Genomic DNA, 20171 nt, shown 5'->3' on the forward strand with positions numbered 1-20171 from the left:
AAGCTAGACCTGGATTTAAAAGCATATCTCATGATGATGGTAGAGGACATCAAGAAGGACTTTAATAACTCACTTAAAGAAATACAGGAGAACACTGCTAAAGAGTTACAAGTCCTTAAAGAAAAACAGGAAAACACAACCAAACAGGTAGAAGTCCTTAAAGAAAAACAGGAAAACACATCCAAACAGGTGATGGAAATGAACAAAACCATACTAGACCTAAAAAGGGAAGTAGACACAATAAAGAAAACCTCAAATGAGGCAATGCTGGAGATAGAAACCCTAGGAAAGAAATCTGGAACAATAGATGCAAGTATCAGCAACAGAATACAAGAGATGGAAGAGAGACTCTCAGGTGCAGAAGATTCCATAGAGAACATCGGCACAACAATAAAAGAAAATACAAAACGAAAAAGGATCCTAACTCAAAACATCCAGGAAATACAAGACACAATGAGAAGATCAAACATACGGATAATAGGAGTTAATGAGAATGAAGATTTTCAACTTAAAGGGCCAGCGAATATTTTCAACAAAATTATAGAAGAAAACTTCCCAAACCTAAAGAAAGAGATGCCCATGAACATACAAGAAGCCTACAGAACTCCAAATAGACTGGACCAGAAAAGAAATTCCTCCCGACACATAATAATCAGAACAACAAATGCACTAAATAAAGATAGAATATTAAAAGCAGCAAGGGAGAAAGGTCAAGTAACATATAAAGGCAGGCCTATCAGAATTACACCAGACTTTTCACCAGAGACTATGAAAGCCAGAAGAGCCTGGACAGATGTTATACAGACACTAAGAGAACACAAATGCCAGCCCAGGCTACTATACCCGGCCAAACTCTCAATTACCATAGATGGAGAAACCAAAGTAGTCCACGACAAAACCAAATTCACACATTATCTTTCCACGAATCCAGCCTGTCAAAGGATAATAACAGAGAAAAAAATTCATTACAAGAATAGAAACCATGCCCTAGAAAAAGCAAGAAAGTAATCCCTCAAAAAACCAAAAAGAAGACAGCCAGAAGAACAGGATGCCAACTCTAACAACAAAAATAAAAGGAAGCAACAATTATTTTTCCTTAATATCTCTTAATATCAATGAAATCAATTCCCCAATAAAAAGACATAGAATAACAGACTGGCAACACAAACAGGACCCAACATTTTCCTGCTTACAGGAAACTGATCTCAGGGAAAAAGACAGACACTACTTCAGAATGAAAGTCTGGAAAACAATTTTCCAAGCAAATGGTATGAAGAAACAAGCTGGAGTAGCCATTCTAATATCGAATAAAATCGACTTCCAACCCAAAGTTATCAAAAAAGACAAGGAGGGACACTTCATACTCATCAAAGGTAAAATCCTCCAGGAGGAACTCTCAATTCTGAATATCTATACTCCAAATGCAAGGGCAGCCACATTCATTAAAGACACTTTAGTAAAGTTCGAAGCACACGTTGCACCTCACACAATAATATTGGGAGACTTCAACACACTGCTTTCATCAATGGACAGATCGTGGAAACAAAAACTAAACAGGGACACACTGAAACTAACAGAATTTATGAAACAAATGGACTTAACAGATATCTACAAAACATTTTATGCTAAAACAAAAGGATATACCTTCTTCTCACCACCTCATGGGACCTTCTCCAAAATTGACCATATAATTGGTCACAAAACAGGCCTCAAAAGATACAAAAATATTGAAATTGTCCCATGCATCCTATCAGACCACCATGGACTAAGGCTGATCTTCAATAATAACATAGATAATGGAAAGTCAACATTCACGTGGAAACTGAACAACACTCTTCTCAATGATACCTTGGTCAAGGAAGGAATAAAGAAAGAAATTAATCAGAAAATCAGAAATGAAAAGGAAAACATAACAACAGATCCTGAAGAAATCCAAAACACCATCAGATCCTTCTAAAAAGGCTATACTCAACAAAACTGGAAAACCTGGATGATATGGACAAATTTCTAAACAGATACCAGGTACCAAAGTTAAATCAGGATCAAGTTAATGATCTAAACAGTCCCATATCCCCTAAAGAAATAGAAGCAGTCATTAATAGTCTCCCAGCCAAAAAAAGCCCAGGACCAGATGGGTTTAGTGCACAGTTCTACCAGACCTTCAAAGAAGATCTAATGCCAATTCTGCACCATCAATTCCACAAAATAGAAGTAGAGGGAACTCTACCCAACTCATTCTATGAAGCCACAATTACTCTGATACCTAAACCACAGAAAGATCCAACAAAGATAGAGAACTTCAGACCAATTTCCTTTATGAATATAGATGCAAAAATACTCAATAAAATTCTCGATAACTGAATCCAAGAACACATTAAAGCAATCATCCATCCTGACCAAGTAGGTTTTATTCCAGGGATGCAGGAATGGTTTAATATACAGAAATCCATCAACTTAATCCAGTATATAAACAAACTCAAAAGACCAAAACCACATGATCATCTCCTTAGATGTGGAAAAAGCATTCAACAAGATCCAACACCCATTCATGATAAAAGTCTTGGAAAGATCAGGAATTCAAGGCCCATACCTAAACATTATAAAAGCAATCTTGAGCAAACCAGTAGCCAACATTAATGTAAATAAAGAGAAGCTTGAAGCAATCCCACTAAAATCAGGGACTAGACAAGGCTGCCCACTTTGTCTCTACCTATTCAACATAGTACTTGAAGTCCTAGACAGAGCAATTCGACAACAAAATGAGATCAAGGGGATACAAATTGGAAAGGAAGAAGTCAAAATATCACTTTTTGCAGATGATATGATAGTATATATAAGTGACCCTAAAAATTCCATGAGAGAGCTCCTAAACCTGATAAACAGCTTCAGTGAAGTAGCTGGATATAAAATTAACTCAAACAAGTCAATGGCCTTTCTCTACACAAAGAATAAAAAGGCTGAGAAAGAAATTAGGGAAACAACACCCTTCTCAATAGTCACAAATAATATAAAATATCTTGGCATGACTCTAACTAAGGAAGTGAAAGATCTGTATGATAAGAACTTCAAGTCTCTGAAGAAAGAAATTAAAGAAGATTTCAGAAGATGGAAAGATCTCCCATGCTCATGGATTGGTAGGATCAACATTGTAAAAATGGCTATCTTGCCAAAAGCAATCTACAGATTCAATGCAATCCCCATCAAAATTCCAACTCAATTCTTCAACGAATTAGAAAGAGCAATCTCCAAATTCATCTGGAATAACAAAAAACCTAGGATAGCAAAAACTCTTCTCAAGGATACAAGTACCTCTGGTGAAATCACCATGCCTGACCTAAAGCTCTACTATAGAGCAATTGTGAAGAAAACTGCATGGTACTGGTATAGTGACAGACAAGTAGAAGAATGGAATAGAATTGAGGACCCAGAAATGAATCCACACACCTATGGTCACTTGATCTTCGACAAGGGAGCTAAAACCATCCTGTGGAAGAAAGACAGCATTTTCAAAAATGGTGCTGGCACAACTGGTTGTTATCATGTAGAAGAATGCGAATCGATCCATTCCTATCTCCTTGTATTAAGGTCAAATCTAAGTGGATCAAGTTACTTCACATAAATCCAGAGACACTGAAACTTATAGAGGAGAAAGTGGGGGAAAGCCTTGAAGATATGGGCACAGGGGAAAATTTCCTGAATAGAAGAGCAATGGCTTTTGCTGTAAGATCGAGGATTGACAAATGGGACCTCATGAAACTGCAAAACTTCTCAAGGCAAAAGACACCATCAATAAGACAAAAAGGCCTCCAACAGATTGGGAAAGGATCTTTACCTTTCTTAAATCAGATAGGGGACTAATATCCAATATATATAAAGAACTCAAGAGGGTGGACTCCAGAAAATCAAATAACCCCATTAAATTTGGGGCTTAGAGCTAAACAAAGAATTCTCACCTGAGGAATAGCGAATGGCTAAGAAACACCTGAAAAAATGTTCAACATCCTTAATCATCAGAGAAATGGAAATCAAAACAACCCTGAGATTTCATCTCACACCAGTCAGAATGGCTAAGATCAAAAATTCGGGTGACAGCAGATGCTGATGAGGATGTGGAGAAAGAGGAACACTCCTCCATTGTTGGTGGGATTGCAAGCTTGTACAACCACTCTGGAAATCAGTCTGGCAGTTCCTCAGAAAGTTGGACATAGTACCACCAGAGGATCCCGCAATACCTCTCCTGGGCATATATCCAGAAGATGTCCCAACCGGTAAGTAGGACACATGCTCCACTATGTTCATAGCAGCCTTATTTATAATAGCCAGAAGCTGGAAGGAACCCAGATGCCCCTCAACAGAGGAATGGATAAAAAAAAATGTGGTACATTTACACAATGGAGTACTAATCAGCTATTAAAAAGAATGAATTTATGAAATTCCTAGGCAAATGGTTTGACCTGGAGGGCATCATCCTGAGTGAGGTAACACAATCACAAAAGAACTCAAATGATATGTACTCAGTAATAAGTGGATATTAGCCCAGAAACTTAGTATACCCGAGATATAAGAGACAATTTGTAAAACACATGAAACTGAAGAAGAATGAAGACCAAAGTGTGCACACTTTGCCCCTTCTTAGAATTGGAAATAATCTCCCATGGAAGGAGTTACAGAGACAAAATTTGGAGCTGAGATAAAACGATGGACCATCTAGAGACTGCCATATCCAGGGATACATCCCATAATTAGCCTCCAAACGATGACACCATTCCATACACTAGCAAGCGTTTGCTGAAAGGACCCTGATATAGCTGTCTCTTGTGAGGCTAGGCCAGGGCCTAGCAAACACAGAAGTTTATGCTCACAGTCAGCTATTGGATGGATCACAGGGCCCCCAATGGAGGAGCTAGAGAAAGTATCCAAGGAGCTAAAGAAATCTGCAACCCTGTACGTATAACAACATTATGAACTAACCAGTACCCCGAAGCTCTTGACTCTAGCTGCATATGTATCAAAAGATGGCCTAGTCAGCCATCACTAGAAAGAGAGGCCCATTGGACACGCAAACTTTATATGCCCCAGTACAGGGGAAAGCCAGGGCCAAAAAATCGGAATGGTTGGGTAGGGAAGTAGGGGGGAGGGTATGGGGACTTTTGGGATAGCATTGGAAATGTAATTGAGGAAAATACATAATAAAAAAAAAGAATAAAAATCCAGTGTATCTGTGCTTATTTATAGACACACAGATGTCATTTAAATGTTTTATGAATAAAAATTCATAAAATTGTGAAAAAGGTAGATAATAAACTAAGCCTATCTAGTCCTTTGCTAAATGCTGCTTTCTATGACCTGAAAATGTAAAATGCTTTCTATGACCTGAAAATGTAAAATGTAATAATTATATTCTCTGATCTGCCAACAAAAATAAATGAAAGAAAACAAAAACAAAGGCAAAAACATCTCAACAAAATCATAGAAGAAACATAAAGAAAGTGATGGCCACAAATCTACACGTCTACAGACACCAAATGGATTGGACCAGAAAAGAAAATCCTTCTGTCACATAATAATCAAAACAATAAATGCACAGAACAAAGAAAAGATATTAAAAGCTGTAGGAGAAAATGCCAAATACCATATAAAGACAGACCTATCAAAATTACACAAGACTTTTCATCAGAAGTTCCTGGGTAGATGTCATCCAGACCCTAAAGAAACACAAATGTGAACCCATCATATTATACCCAGCAAAACTCTTATTCTCCATGGAGAAACTAAGATGTTTCATGACAAAACCAAATTTAAGTAATATCTTCTACTAATTCAGCCCTGCAGAGGATACTGGAATGAAATCTACAATACAAGCGGATAATTACAATCAAGAAAACATAAGAAATTAAAAATTAAACAACAAACCTAAAAGAAGAGAATCATACACACATAATACCACGTCCAGCAACAAAAAGAGCAGGAATGAACAATCTTCTGTCTTTAATATCTCTCAACATCAATGGATTAAAATCCCCAATAAAAAGACACAGGCTAACAGACTGGATATGTAAACAGGATCCAATATTTTGTTGCATACAAGAAACACATCTCAGTGACAAAGACAGACATTCCCTTAGCTAAAAGGCTGGAAAAATTTTTCCAAGCAAGTGATCCCAAGAAACAAGGTGGAGTAGCCATTCTAATATCAAATAAAATACATTTTCAACTAAAAGTTATCAAAGGAGATGGGGAAGACTATTTCATAAACATCAAAGGAAAAATCCTACAAGAAGAAGTTTCAATTCTGAACATCTATGCTGCAAATGCAAGGGTGACCACATTCACAAAAGAAGCTTTACTAAAGCTCAACACACACAAATTGAACCTCACATAATAATAGTGGGAGACTTCAACAACCCACTCTTACCACTTAACAAATCATTGAAAGAGAGACACAACTGCTTTTGGGTAGTGGGAGACAGGGTAATAAAGGGAGTGGGAAAAAACCTGTGTCCCACCAGAGTTCCGGTGCTCTGTGCAGGCAGGTGATGAAGGACTGCTGCAAGCTTTCCAGGCAGCCCGGGTAGATGTCTCCCTGTGGGAAGTCACCAGATACCATCTCGGCAAGGGGTGGACAAGGGGCAGTCCTAGATAACAGGTTCTCAGTCTCAGGCATCCCAGACACCACTGGACACCTTGGAAGAGCTGAGAACAAATAGAAGACCTGGGGGCAGCTCGGTCATCCCCGGGACCAAAGGGAGGAGAGGGCATGGGGAGAGGGGGTGCTGGGTGGTTCCCATGTGGGTGAGAGTACTTGGTCCGGTCCATGTATGGTTCATGGCTAGAGTGCAGGAAGGTCTTTCAGTGGGAGGTTAGATGAGCCTCTCTAGGGTAAAGTCTATCCCATCATTTAAGCATGGCAAGACTTGATGAGCAGAGATAGTCTATGGTTTTAGAGATTTATTGTCCAAAGTCAGAGATAAAGGGAGAAGGTAGAAAGAGGGAGAGAGGCCAGCCATGACCATGTGGCGAGAGTGAGGAAGGGAGAGAGAGAAGGAAGGCTAGAGAAGAGAGTAAGAAAGGTGAGAGCTTAAAGAGAGCAAGGAAGGGCCAAGCAGCCCCTTTTATAATGAGCTGGACTATCTTGCTATCACCAGGTAACTATGAGGAAGAGCATACCTGGCTATAGTCAGGTAACTGTTGGGGTGGAGTCTAACTAGAATGTCAGGAGCTTGGGAAGTTGTCTGTGTGACTAATTGTCACAGAATTATGGAGGTGGGGGCTTTGTGGTTTCGGGCACCTGTCTCTGGGAATGTGGCTCACTGTTCTCTCCCTTGTAGAGTTTTCTACTGGGTCACTGGAGCAAGCCTCATTCACCCAAAATAGGCTGCCTTTCACAGCCCCACAGAGATACAGTGAAACTAACAGAAGTTATGAACCATATGGATTTTATAGATATCTCCACAACATTTCACCCCAAAATAAGAAAATATACCTTCTCAGCACCTCATGGAACCTTCTCCAAAATTGACCATATAATTGGACATTAAACATAAACAGATACAAAAATATTGAAATAATACCATTCATTCTATCAGATCACCATGGACTAAGGCTAGACTTCAATTACATCAAAATAACAGAAAATTCACATACTCATGGAAACTAAACAACTCTCTGCTCAATGATAATTTGATCAGAAAAGAAATAAAGAGAAAATCAAAGACCTTATAGAATTCAATGAAAATGAGGACATATCAAACCCAAACATATGTGACACAATGAAAATAGTGTTAAGAGGAAAATGAATAGCAATAAGTGCCTTCATAAAGAAATTGGAGAGATTCCATACAAGCAACTTAAAAGAGTAGCTGAATGCTCTGCAACAGATAGAAGCAAACACACCCATGTGTAGATTGCAGGGGAAAACAAACAAACAAAAACCAAGAGAAGAAATATCAAAACCTGTAGATGAGTCATAGTACTTGTTTTTGTTTTAGAAATAGGGACTAATATTTGTTTTGAAGGACTCTTTATATTATTTTCTTGTTTGTTTCCATGTGTATCCAATTCTCACCTTTATTATTTATTTATTTATTTATTTATTTATTTATTTATTTATTTATTTATTTTGGTCAGCAGGATTTGTTGCTCACAGTTCTTGATGATTTCCATTAGCATACAATAGCATTCTTTAATATCAGACAATCCACAGATAAAATTCCTAGGTTATACATGATAAAAGAGGCCTCAGCCTCAGAACTGCCTGGAGTCATGTTACAATGTTGTCTAATAGTCTGTTTTGTTTTGTTTTGTTTTCTCTTTATTCCTCACTCCTGCACTGGAATGAGGCTGAGCTGGCTTTATCAGATGGTGCCTCAAGGTTGGAGGTCCAATAAGCAGGGTTTAGTGAAGGACACTGAGAGAATTGGAAGCAAATGAAAAGAAAAGTAAAGATTTGTGCCAGTGGTAAATAAACCTCGTAGGTGGACAAGGTAATTGTAAAATGTGCTTTATTTTTGTGCTTAGAGTTATGCTAAAATCTAGAGAAGTGAAGGTAATCCTCACAGATGCTTTTAGTCTTTGGACCATGACTAGAGACAGTTTACACCCTAGACATGAAAGAGAATGGGTTTCAGAAAAGCAGTCCTCCCTGCCTAGCTAGGATGCTTTGGCAAAGGAGTAGGAAAATTAACATACACTGTTTCAAAGCTCTCTTAGGTAAAGGGGAATGGGAGACATCCTGCCTCCTTTCTGGCTCCTACTGGAGGAATGCTTATTTCTAGGTGCCCTAGTTAGAATATCTGGGTTCCTTTGGTGGGACATCTATCTAGTTCTCTTCCCTCTCTGTCTATTTTCTCTCCATGGTGAACCAATCTCTCCATGTCTGTCAATTTATGTCTGATTTCCTTTGTTGCTCGAATGTTCTGTGTTTCATGTTTAAAAGAAAAAAAAAAGATAAAACTTTATCTGTTGGTCATTCAATCCCTGATTTATTTTTAGCTCATTTCAAACAAACAAAAAAAAAAAAAAAAGGAAAAAGCAGTCTCAATTAGCCTTTGGAGCACTGCACCTATAGCTAGGAGTCAAGCACAGCTGGAGAAGCCCTGCCAGGAGCTGATTTTCTGCACAAGTCTCTCTTAAAGGTGCTAGAAGCTTCTCTGCTTCTATGGTAAAGGAAATGATGACTATTTTTCCTAGAAAAGTCTCTGTGATTGTATTTATTGGGTTCAGCAGTGACAAGGTGCTCCCTTCTTGAAACTATAGCTAGAAAAAATAAGAATTTTGTCTAATCTAAATATATAGCATGTGTGTAGCCACTTCATTTCTGTTTCTGACTGTTTTTAAAGTATAAATATGTTCTACATGTCTTGGTTATAGATTATTGTCTTATAAGTTATTGAGTATGATTACAATTTTTTAACTTTAGTAACAGAAAGTTGACTTAAAACTGGTAACTCAGGCTTGGAGTCATTCAGACAACAAGATGTGGCATGTGCCAACCTGGGGAAACAAGCCTCTAAATTAGGTAATATTTTACATAATTCTTGTCCTAGAAACCAGACTTATAAAAGATAGTATTTAGGGCACTGTCCATTTGGTGAGATTATTAGATGCAGCACTCTCATGTGCAGGAACAGATAGCCAAACTTTGTAGAATGTGGGTAATTCACTTGGTGTTTTTGCAGAGACTAAATTGTTTGAGGGATGAATTTTGCTTTCTAAAGTTATGGTTGTGCTCTGATGTTGCAAGGAAAACTTAAAAATTATAGTTAAACTGCTAGTGTTCCATTAGCTGAAGTTTGCAGTTTGATTGCAGGCTCGGGATTCTAACTCACACATATTTGTAATTAAGAAAAAAAATCCAGCTTGTGGAGATTGTTGCAGGGTTTGAGAAGGGTTTATAAGGCTATGCAACTTTTAGGGGCATAACAGCAGTTTGGCTTGCCTAACCTAGAAGCCATTCCAGGAAATGCCTATAGAATTATTATGCATTTAGAGGATTGTTTTCATAAAATGTTCCTTCACCTCTGGATGATTATAAAAGTTTTGCATTTGGTGTGCCTGCTTGTAGTTTTGGAGAGCCCAGGAGTGACATCATTGACAAATGTTTCATCAAGGAATGGCTAATAGTCCTACATTATGCAAAAAAATTTGTAGCTGCTTCAATACAAGAAGTTAGGCCTTTGAATCTACCAGCGTATATTCATTATATGGATGATATTTTATTAGCCAATCCCTCTGAAGGCACTTTACTACAAGGCTTTGCTCTTATATGATGAACTTTAAAATTTTGAGAGTAGTTGTTCCAGAAAAGCATCAAAGGCAATATCTTTTCAACTTTTGATTAGAAAAGATAATTTACTTGATTTAACAGGAAAAACAACTAAATGTAATTAGGTATTTGCCTACATTATTTTTCTAAGCTGGTTTTTCCAAATCTGATTAAAACAGGTAATGGAACTAGCTATTACAGTCAAGCATTCGAAGTGTTTTGTAATGTTACCTGTATTACTGGGATTCTTTATAATTCTCAAGGACAAGGTATGGTTGTACTTTAAAACAATATCTTCATGAAATAAAAAGAGGAAGTTATATCCCTGTACAACACACAATTATTTAAATCATGTTCTTTTTATTTTAAAATTTTTAAACTTTGGATGCCAAGGAACTCTGCTAAGTGTCTATGTAACCCTACAACTAGGTATACTTATGCCTAGGTGAAATGGAAAGATACACTTACTGGCATATGGCTGATCCCAATCAGGTATTAATATAGGGAAGATGCCATTTTTGTGTTTGTGGTATTTTATTGATGTTGTTTTTGTTTTTTTGATTGTTTGTTTGTTGTTGTTTTTTCAGGAAGCTGAAGGATCCTGCTAGCTGCTGGACTGATTGGTGTGACTTGCTGATGCAGGGACAAAGAGTAATGCTGACTGTGAGCTTGCTGAGTGCCTTGACATTGGTGATAGAAAAGCTGTATTGGACATATGTTCTTGACCCACATTTGCTTTCTATCTCCCCAATTGGACAAGCTGCCTTTCTTCACAATTTCGGACCTTGTTGGACAGAGAACCAAAAAGAAGTTATAATGACTCCTCTATTTCCTTTAATGTGAGCAATTATTCTGACTCAGTCATGGGCTGGTATAGAAATCAATCCAATATTAGAAATTATAGTCTTCATTTGGAAAACTGGTTCTGGATATTTTCAGACCAATACTTTAAAATTCACAACTACCTTGTATGAAGTTACATTTGCAATCAATAAAACTGAACAAAATCTGGAGAGAGAGAGAGAGAGAGAGAGAGAGAGATTATAAAAGATTAAAAATCCTTCTGGACTAATTTGCAACTCAGGAGTACCAAGTTCAAGGCTCTTTGGCAACAACTCATTGGTAATATAGTAATGCACTATTTCTTATAAATAAATTTTCTTCTTTATAGTTCTGAGCAGAGATTATATACAATTATTTAATGTAAAAATAGATGAGGGATCTTAGTCATTTACTTAATAATTTAATATTGTTTCTCTTTGAAAAATTATGAATGCATGTTAAGAGACCACTGCATCTTAGATTAATAATGAATATAATATATAGAGTACTGAGTATGAGGTCTTCATGAGAGATGAGATGGAAACACAGATCTTTCATTCAAGTTCACATTTTCTTAATCTGAGAAAGATAATACCCATACTCTGATTTCCATATAGTTTATTCATTTTATGGTGATTCCATGGTATGCTACTTAGAATATCTATATATTCTAATTACAAGTTGAAGGGCCTGCCTTTTGCCCAATTGTCATATTCTTTATCTGTTTGCTTTGCAAGGGTACTAAGACCCTTTGCTTTAAGCTTTTATAATATAAGTTAATAAGTTACTTAAGGCATGATAATCTAATTTCATTTCTGTAATAGGTTCCACAGTATTTTGAACTTCTTGTTTCATTGTTTTTACATTAAGTGGAAATTTTCTTAATTTATTATATATCAAGGGAGGAAAGAACATCCTAAAGTGTATTAATTAGCCATGCAGGAAACTTTTCAAAAGCATTTTTGCTTGTTCCTTCAAACTATTTTAATTGCTAAAAACATCAGGATATATAAAACACCCAAATCTCCTCAGAATTTTTTCTTTACATCTTACTATATATTTTTCTACTTTATATATATATATATATATATATGTATATTATATTTTATAGAAAAGTAGCATAGATTTTTATTTTAAAGCCTCATAAGTACTTTCTATTATCACTTCAAGCTTAATTAAGTTGGAAATTATTTTAATATCACTAATTTTCACTTTGCTATCAATATCAGTTCTCATCAGAATATTGTAAAATATATATTTATACTTTCAACAAATTCCCATTTCCTTTGAAATAAAACATTCTTTTGAATCATAGTACTTCATTTTTGTGTTATAATTTTCTCTGACATAAAGTGTTTCATGTTGGAGGATGTTTCAAGTCTCAGGATGTTTTAAATGGAGATAAGGCATTTTATAATGCAGGGAAGCTCCTTGTGATCAAGAAGCAAACAATTCAAAGCCTTCAGAAAGTGTATGACACTGACCAGAAACACTTAATACACACACACACACGCACACACACACACACACATATATATATATATATATATATGTGTGTGTGTGTGTGTGTGTATGAATGAAATACAAATACACACTCCAATCACTTTACCTGCCTGCAAATTTTGCAGCGAGTTCCTTGTGTCCAGCTTTTATGTTATTCATGCCAAGGAGAGCTTAGTGATTCAGGTGCCTTTGAGTCATTTTTACTCCTCTAAGTAATACATCACCCACACTCTAATGAGTAAGCCCAATAAAATGAATGTCCACATTGGTGGGTGCCCTTATTTGCTTTGTGTTTAGTTTTCTATCTAAAGTGAGATGTTCATTCAAGACACATCTGAACGTGTCATAGAAGACTTTTCATCTTCTTTATGGGACTATTAGTAACAATTAATATTAATCTCACTAATTTTGGTGAAATAAAGCTCAACCTAGAACAAAGTCCCTTATATTGCATTCTCAACTACTTACTATGCAATTTCACATCACTGTGGTTATCATATCCATTATTAAATGTTTAACTATGTCATTTGACTTCTTTTAGCCTGTAATCCTTTATAGTTATAAATTCATAAAACTCTGAGTTTAAAAAATAAATAATAATATTTATTAAAAATAAAATATTCAGGGCAAAGTTTAATGCTTCCCATAGAGGTTCAACTGCCTTCGTACATTTAAATTTCTCCTTTCTCTTCACATCTAAGAAATGTGCTTATTTCTTACAGTTATCTCTTCCCCACTGAATTCTTGTATTGCAAACTGGATACTTCCTCAAATTTTCAAGTTTCTTTGAAAGTTTTATATTTCAAGCTCTAATGTTAATACTGTCAATTTAAAAAAAAGTTTCTGTGTTGACACCTCTAATGTGATTTCCTATCACTATTCAAACTCCATTCACCAGTAATCAAAGGAAGTAGTCAACTTCTATTAATTCTTTTGGGGAGCATTCATCACTCACCAACTATTAACATCTTACTTTTCTTCCAGTTCGGTATTTCTATTGTTTAGTAAATATGAGAAGCTGGAATCTCTCTGCTCATATTTTTCTTGAGACTAAAGCTCAGAACCTATTTGTCTGTTTGTGTTCTTCATTGAATTCTTTCATCAAGCTTTTCACAATGGACTTGTAGCTGATTTTCAAACTCTCTTAACTTACTAATTTTAACTAAGTTTGACAGTTGCATTTATTTATATAATAAATTCATATTTCTCTCCCCACCTCCTTATGATTTATATACCAACCCACTCATTTCTTGTCATTTTCCAAGTTTCATGATTTTTGGTCACTTGTATGATCTGTTTGAGTTTACCAGTCATCTCAATAACCACTGGATTACAAGAATCATTTATTTCTGGTGGTATGACCACTAGTACAAAATTAAAGACATTATCAACCCCATTCCTTTTTATGAATCTATGCCTATGAAGTAGTCAGGGTCCTGAGAACCCTTCTTACATGCTGTGTTCTCAGTGCATTCATTCACAGTTCCAGAAAGTTCATTATTGCTGTAGCTGTGTATTTTCCAGAAGATGGCATTTAACAGCCCTTCTTAGCTTCCAACTCTTTTTTCATTCTTTCAACAATGTTACTTGCTCAAAAGCTCAAAAGTCTTGTATACAAAGACTGTAAAGTTATTGATTTTATTTTGAACTATATCATTTAATTTGGCATAGAACATTCAATGAGTGCATCAAAAAATGGAAGACTCATTATACTTTAAGAGAAATTAAATGACCTTAGTGTAAATATTTAAAATTGGCTACTGGTTCAATATTACAAAGTATGTAACTAGTGGTCTCTTCTTAATTTTGTTACTCTTGTATTTATTTGTAATTCAATGGTAGTTTATAGTAATCTGTTAAGTCATCTGTTATTTTACTATAATAGTTTTAATTTAAATTAGTTGGCAAAAAGTTTACTAATATGAAAAACAACAACTAATAAAGTATAGAGGCTTTGATTTATCAAAAATAGTTTTGAGTTAGTTAAATATTTTGTATTCAATGTTGCTTGTTTGAAAACAAGATTTTTAAAAGTTACGTCTTTGGATTATAGCATATATCATATGCATGTTTCAGGCAAGTCAAGTATATATTTTACAATTTAAAGGGTTATATTTTAAATACTTTAGATGGCTTTGATAATATATTTTATTTTGAGAAAAATAAACTGAAAATTTTATTGACTTTATGTAAAGTTTATATTAAAATATTACGGAACTATGGAGTTATGAGGAATTTTTTAAGAAAAGGCACAAAATATGATCTTTTTAGTGAATGTGTTATTCAGAGATATCCATCAATGACATTTGATTAAAATATAAAAGTGAATCACAATGTAGCTCTAAAAATAAAGTGCCTAAAACTGAAGAATTTTTTCAAAAATAGTATTGATTGATTTATTTTCATCTCTGAATGGTAGTCATACCATAATGTCTTCCATTTGAACTTCTGTTAAACTCAATGAAATTTAATTTTTAAAAAAAGTTTCAAACAGGCGGTAACCAGCCCAGATCTTCAAAGTTTTTGGCTTTACCAACTTCAGCAGTGAACTTGAACAAATAACAGTGAAACCAACATCAATTACCAAGAAATGTATCTCTACAGAGAAGCTTATTTCCCAGAGGAACATGATCTCATAGAACCCCAGAGATGAAATATTCTCAGAGAAGTGTTCACAATTTTCTGTTCTGAATAATATATGCCATTTCTAAATCAAGGCATGCAGTAGCCATCTGGAAGCTCTACTTTTTACTTTCATTTTGCCCTTGATTTTTTTTTCTAATTCTGGTCTGTGGGGAGAGCACTTTTAATTCTCTTTCCCTAAACAGGAAGAAACCATGCCTATAAAACTCTGGTTTTTGTAAAATCAGAGGTGATGCATGTGGTTGTAAGAAACCTAGTATTTACCTCTTCCTAGAGGGCAAGAAGTATTTACTCTCCATCTGACAAACTACAGTATGTTGTCTAAACAACAACCTAAAATTTGATATTTCTATCCATTGGACTTGCCATGACCTAGCTCAAGAAATAAATGAGTATTTGAGAATGAAGCAGTAAATTAACAGTTAAGAGCTTTTGTAATTCTTGAAGAAGACTAAGGTCAGTTTCCATGCCACATGTTGGCTGCACACAGCCCAATTCCATCTTCAAAGGACCAGACACACTTCTGGTCTTCCTTTTACACACAAAGAAGTGTATCTACATATATGTACACACACACACACACACACACACACACAGAGGGAGGGAAGGAGGAAGGGAGAGAGAGAGAGAGAGAGAGAGAGAAATACTGACTGACAGACAGACAGACAGAGACATGTACACATAAATTAAGTCTTTAACAAACGTAGTAAGTGTGGAACCCATTGATTACTATTAGTTAATATTATATTGCATCACCGTGATCAATGAGACAGCCATACTAATATGGGTTAGGGCATTAAGGTGACCATTATCAGAATGGAAATTTCTTAGAAAGGAATTTGATCTGGAATGAAGAATTTCTGGGACAAGATTTTCAGTGAGTGCTAAAACCAGGTCAATTAATCTCATTTGGTTACATGACTTACTTTGATGAGTGCATCAAGACCTCAAATAGTGCCTGCTATGCAATTACCTATACCAATCATATTTATTGCATGTAAAATTCATGAATATATATGTATATATATATATATTATATATATGAATTTGTTCTATTACCAAAAAACTCTTTTTTGTATTTTTAATACCAACTTCTCTGTCTTTTCTACGGTTTCTTTCATTATACTTATTTGTTTTAAAATATATTGACATATACATAATATGTACATAAGCAGGTTATATAGTATTTATTCTATATTTTAAAGCATACACTTTCATTAAAATGTGAAGGATGACCTTGATCACATAGTGCTCATACTTCAATATGTGAGTAGCTTGTGCTAGAGGTATGTACTATTAGACCAACCTGTCTTTTTTTCTGTGTTTCTGACTTTAACCCATCACTATGTGCCATACAAGCAAATGTGGTATTGAGGAACATACTGACAATTAAATTGACTTGGCTTTCACTTTTTCAAGTTTGAAGGGATGAAAGTGCAAATAAAAGAACTTCCTTTTCTATAAAATACAAAGCATTTTGTGTTTTAAATCTTGATGCAGAGTCGCATACAAAGTAGGCTGCCCTATGTACCCAAGGATGACATGGAATTTCTGTTCCTCCTGTCTCTACCTCATATTGCTGGGTTTATGGGCAGTAGGTACCACACCTAGTTTTGTGTTGGTAAATGCTTGGCAAGCACTCTCTGGTTTGAACTAAATCTGCATGCTCCTAAAATACAGTTTATGTTTGAATTATCTTCTGAATGACTTAAATTAGCACCATAGTTTCTGAGACCTTATATTATGTCTAGAACTAATCTAATTGTAGATATTTAATTGTAAAAATAAAATTTTTATTATTTTATATTTATATATTTTAACTCACAATTGCTTCTTATAGTGATTATTAAAAATTCCTTTGAAATAATGACACAATTTCAGAACTTACTCGTAATTGAACTTGATAGGATTTTTGTGAAAATGTCAATAAAATAAAACTAATAAAAAAGTGACACTTTTATTTCATTAGCTTGCACCTATAATCTATATGTATCGGCACCCATCTTTCATAAAACATATGATAGCATACTCTTCAAAGTTAATACAGTATTTATCCTTTAAGGATTTTTCAGTATTATAAACTTTTCTATCTTCTTGGAAGTACCCTTTAGATAAATAATGTTAAAATATTGCATCTTCCTCCAAACATGGGACTGCATCTTTAAGATCACTCTAAACTAGCTGATTCCAAGAACCTAAAGGTATCAGACCAAGCATCAATGCAGGGACAGTGCCCCAACTCCCTGTTTTCTTTGTGACAGAGTTAAGGAACTATGATATACTATGACCTCAGAATCTCTAGCACAGAGGTCTACATACTAGCTAGCTTCTTCATGCTCCTTGTCACCTAGGCTGCCCCAGAGTAAACGGCATAGTGTGGAACTTTCTGATATCCCCCTGGGAGAATAAAGAACAACACTTTACCTTTCTTGGGAGACTTTCTAAGATCTCCTCTGAGCCTTTCTGCCATGCTGTCAGTGGCAGTGATCTCTGCTACTCTGGCTTGACATTAGCTCTTCATTGATGTTCTACTTCAGTTTTTACCAGTAAGTCTCTCACATTCCTATTAATCTCACACAGGTTGTTTCTGATTTAATGTGCTGGCCCTTGATAGTGCTCTCCTACCTCAAGAGTCAATCATGCTCCACGTTGTCACAGGCTCTTCTCCTATTAAAGCTTATTACCAAAAGGTAATTTTGCATCATCTCTTCTCCTGAGCAAACTATTTTGGCACACTTTTCTCTATCTAGAAATCATTAAACTGAGCCCCCAGTAAGGCTCCTGTAATGTAAACATCTGTATATGTCATGTGGTATTTGAAATCATCAAGAAGCTGACTCAGAAAGTAGCATCAGTTGTCACCCAGTAAAGTGTATTTATGTCGAGTGTTCTCCAGAACCCATCTTTTAACTCTAATAAGGAGAGGGAAAAATATCAAGCAGATGTTAAGGGTGCTATATCCTTGAGAACACTGAGAAGGTGAACCATTTCCAACAGAGATATCTATTGTTTATCTTCAATACAAAACAAATGCAGAAATAAAACAGAAAGTAAAATAACAACAAAACAACTTGGACTAGAAAAGAGAAGCTGGAAGCTTGCCTATGGAGAAATCTTGCCAATCAGGAATTAGTGCTGATTTCTTACATTCCATAGGTGATTTCTTCTGGAGCACTGTAAGTGTCTGGTTCCTAGATTGGACCTTGCTTTAATTTATTTTTTCTAAGGGAAGCTCATCAGACAGGACTCACTGCTGTATTCTGATGTTCCTGAAACTCTAGATTGGGAATAAACTACTTCAGTGGAGCTTTCTAAGCCTATTTCTGTCTACATTTTTAGTGTATGCTTTAATGTAATGTTGCCACCTATCTGCAGATCTATTTGCCAGTTACTAGTTATTTATTCTTTTATTTATTTATTTAATTTACTTATTATGTATTTTAAAAATCCATTCCACTGAAACAAAAACCTCTGCTATTCTCTGAACCAAACAGGACCACCACCTCCACATAACTTACTCACATATATAAATTCTTTAGCATTGAACTGCAGACTCCATAATTAAATGTTGAGCAACGGTGGCAGGTTCTGATTGGATACTATTCTTCCAAATTGAGAAACCTTGCTGAGAAATCAACATTGGATAAAATGCACTCCCCATTGGTAAGACTATGAACTAAAAACCAAACTGCTATGCGGTATACAAAGTTGCCATTAATTTGTTCAGAGTGCTTTGTTTGCAAGACTAGGGAGTGTTTCAGATGCAAGTGCAGAGTAACCTAATGTGCTTAGATTCAAATTAAGTGAAGTTCATTTTGCAAGAGTCCAATCACTCAGAGAAACCTTTTAAACTTGAGTTACCTCCTTGAGGGCTTATGAATTGCAAACTTGTATTACCCTTCCCTCTCTCCTGTTGTAACACTTAATTTTTAAAACTAGAAATAACAATATTGCCTAGAAGGAATTGTACAACTTTCATTAAGATACAATTTTTATAAATGTTGCACTACCAAAAGTTACCTCATATATGCCCAGTATTAAAAATTATTTATTTAAAAGTTTTATAGAGCTAAGGTCAAAGAGTATATTTCACAAAGTATATAATAACACTTTGTTTATACTTTAATACAGTGAGTGGGATCTTAGTACCATTTATGCTTTTATTTCATCTATATTTCTGTCCTTTCCCCTTTTTATCTTCATCTATATTTCTCATAGAGAACTATACAAGGTACAAAGCCAGCAGATGTACTTGAAAATTTGTTACTAGACTTCATGATGTTTTTACTGTTTTTTAATGGGTGGTCTGGATAAATAAGGAGATTAACTGATTTTCACAATAGTCTTTTTGTTTGTTTGTCTGTTTTTTATTGTCTTGTCTTGTTTTCTTTTGTTTTGTCTTGTCTTATTTTATCCACAGTTAAGGAAGTAATTAATGGTCAGATAGGTTTCCATCGTGCTATCAAAACCATGGTTGAATTAAGAGGATATGCTAGAAAGTTTTCCGTGTCAGAAATCATAAATCAGATTGGGTTTTAACTTCTCCACTGAGACTACACTCTTTAAAAAAAGGGAAAGTAGCCTGCCAAATACAAATAAAATAAGCATACTACTTCTGGCAATCAAATAAATCTATAATTGGTGGTATTTGCAAGGGTAAAATGCTGAATTCCTTATCATATGCTAAAAAACTATTAATGATCAAGAAAATAAATTATGGAAGAGATATAAAAAATAAAACACTTTTTTTTAACAATTTGACTTTCCATGGGTGTTGGGTTATGCATTTTGTGTAGAGGACATATAGATCATTTAGTACACACAATAAATCTTGCCAAACCGTTTTTTAATACTAAAAACTTTTGTCAAAATAGCTCCACTCATTGTCTCTGTGAGGAAAACATCCATTTCCTATTTTTGATTTATTCTTAGCAAAAGA

The sequence above is a fragment of the Mus caroli genome, unplaced genomic scaffold (assembly GCF_978045245.1).
Source record: "Mus caroli unplaced genomic scaffold, Mus_caroli_1 scaffold_2, whole genome shotgun sequence".
Taxonomy (NCBI): domain Eukaryota; kingdom Metazoa; phylum Chordata; class Mammalia; order Rodentia; family Muridae; genus Mus; species Mus caroli.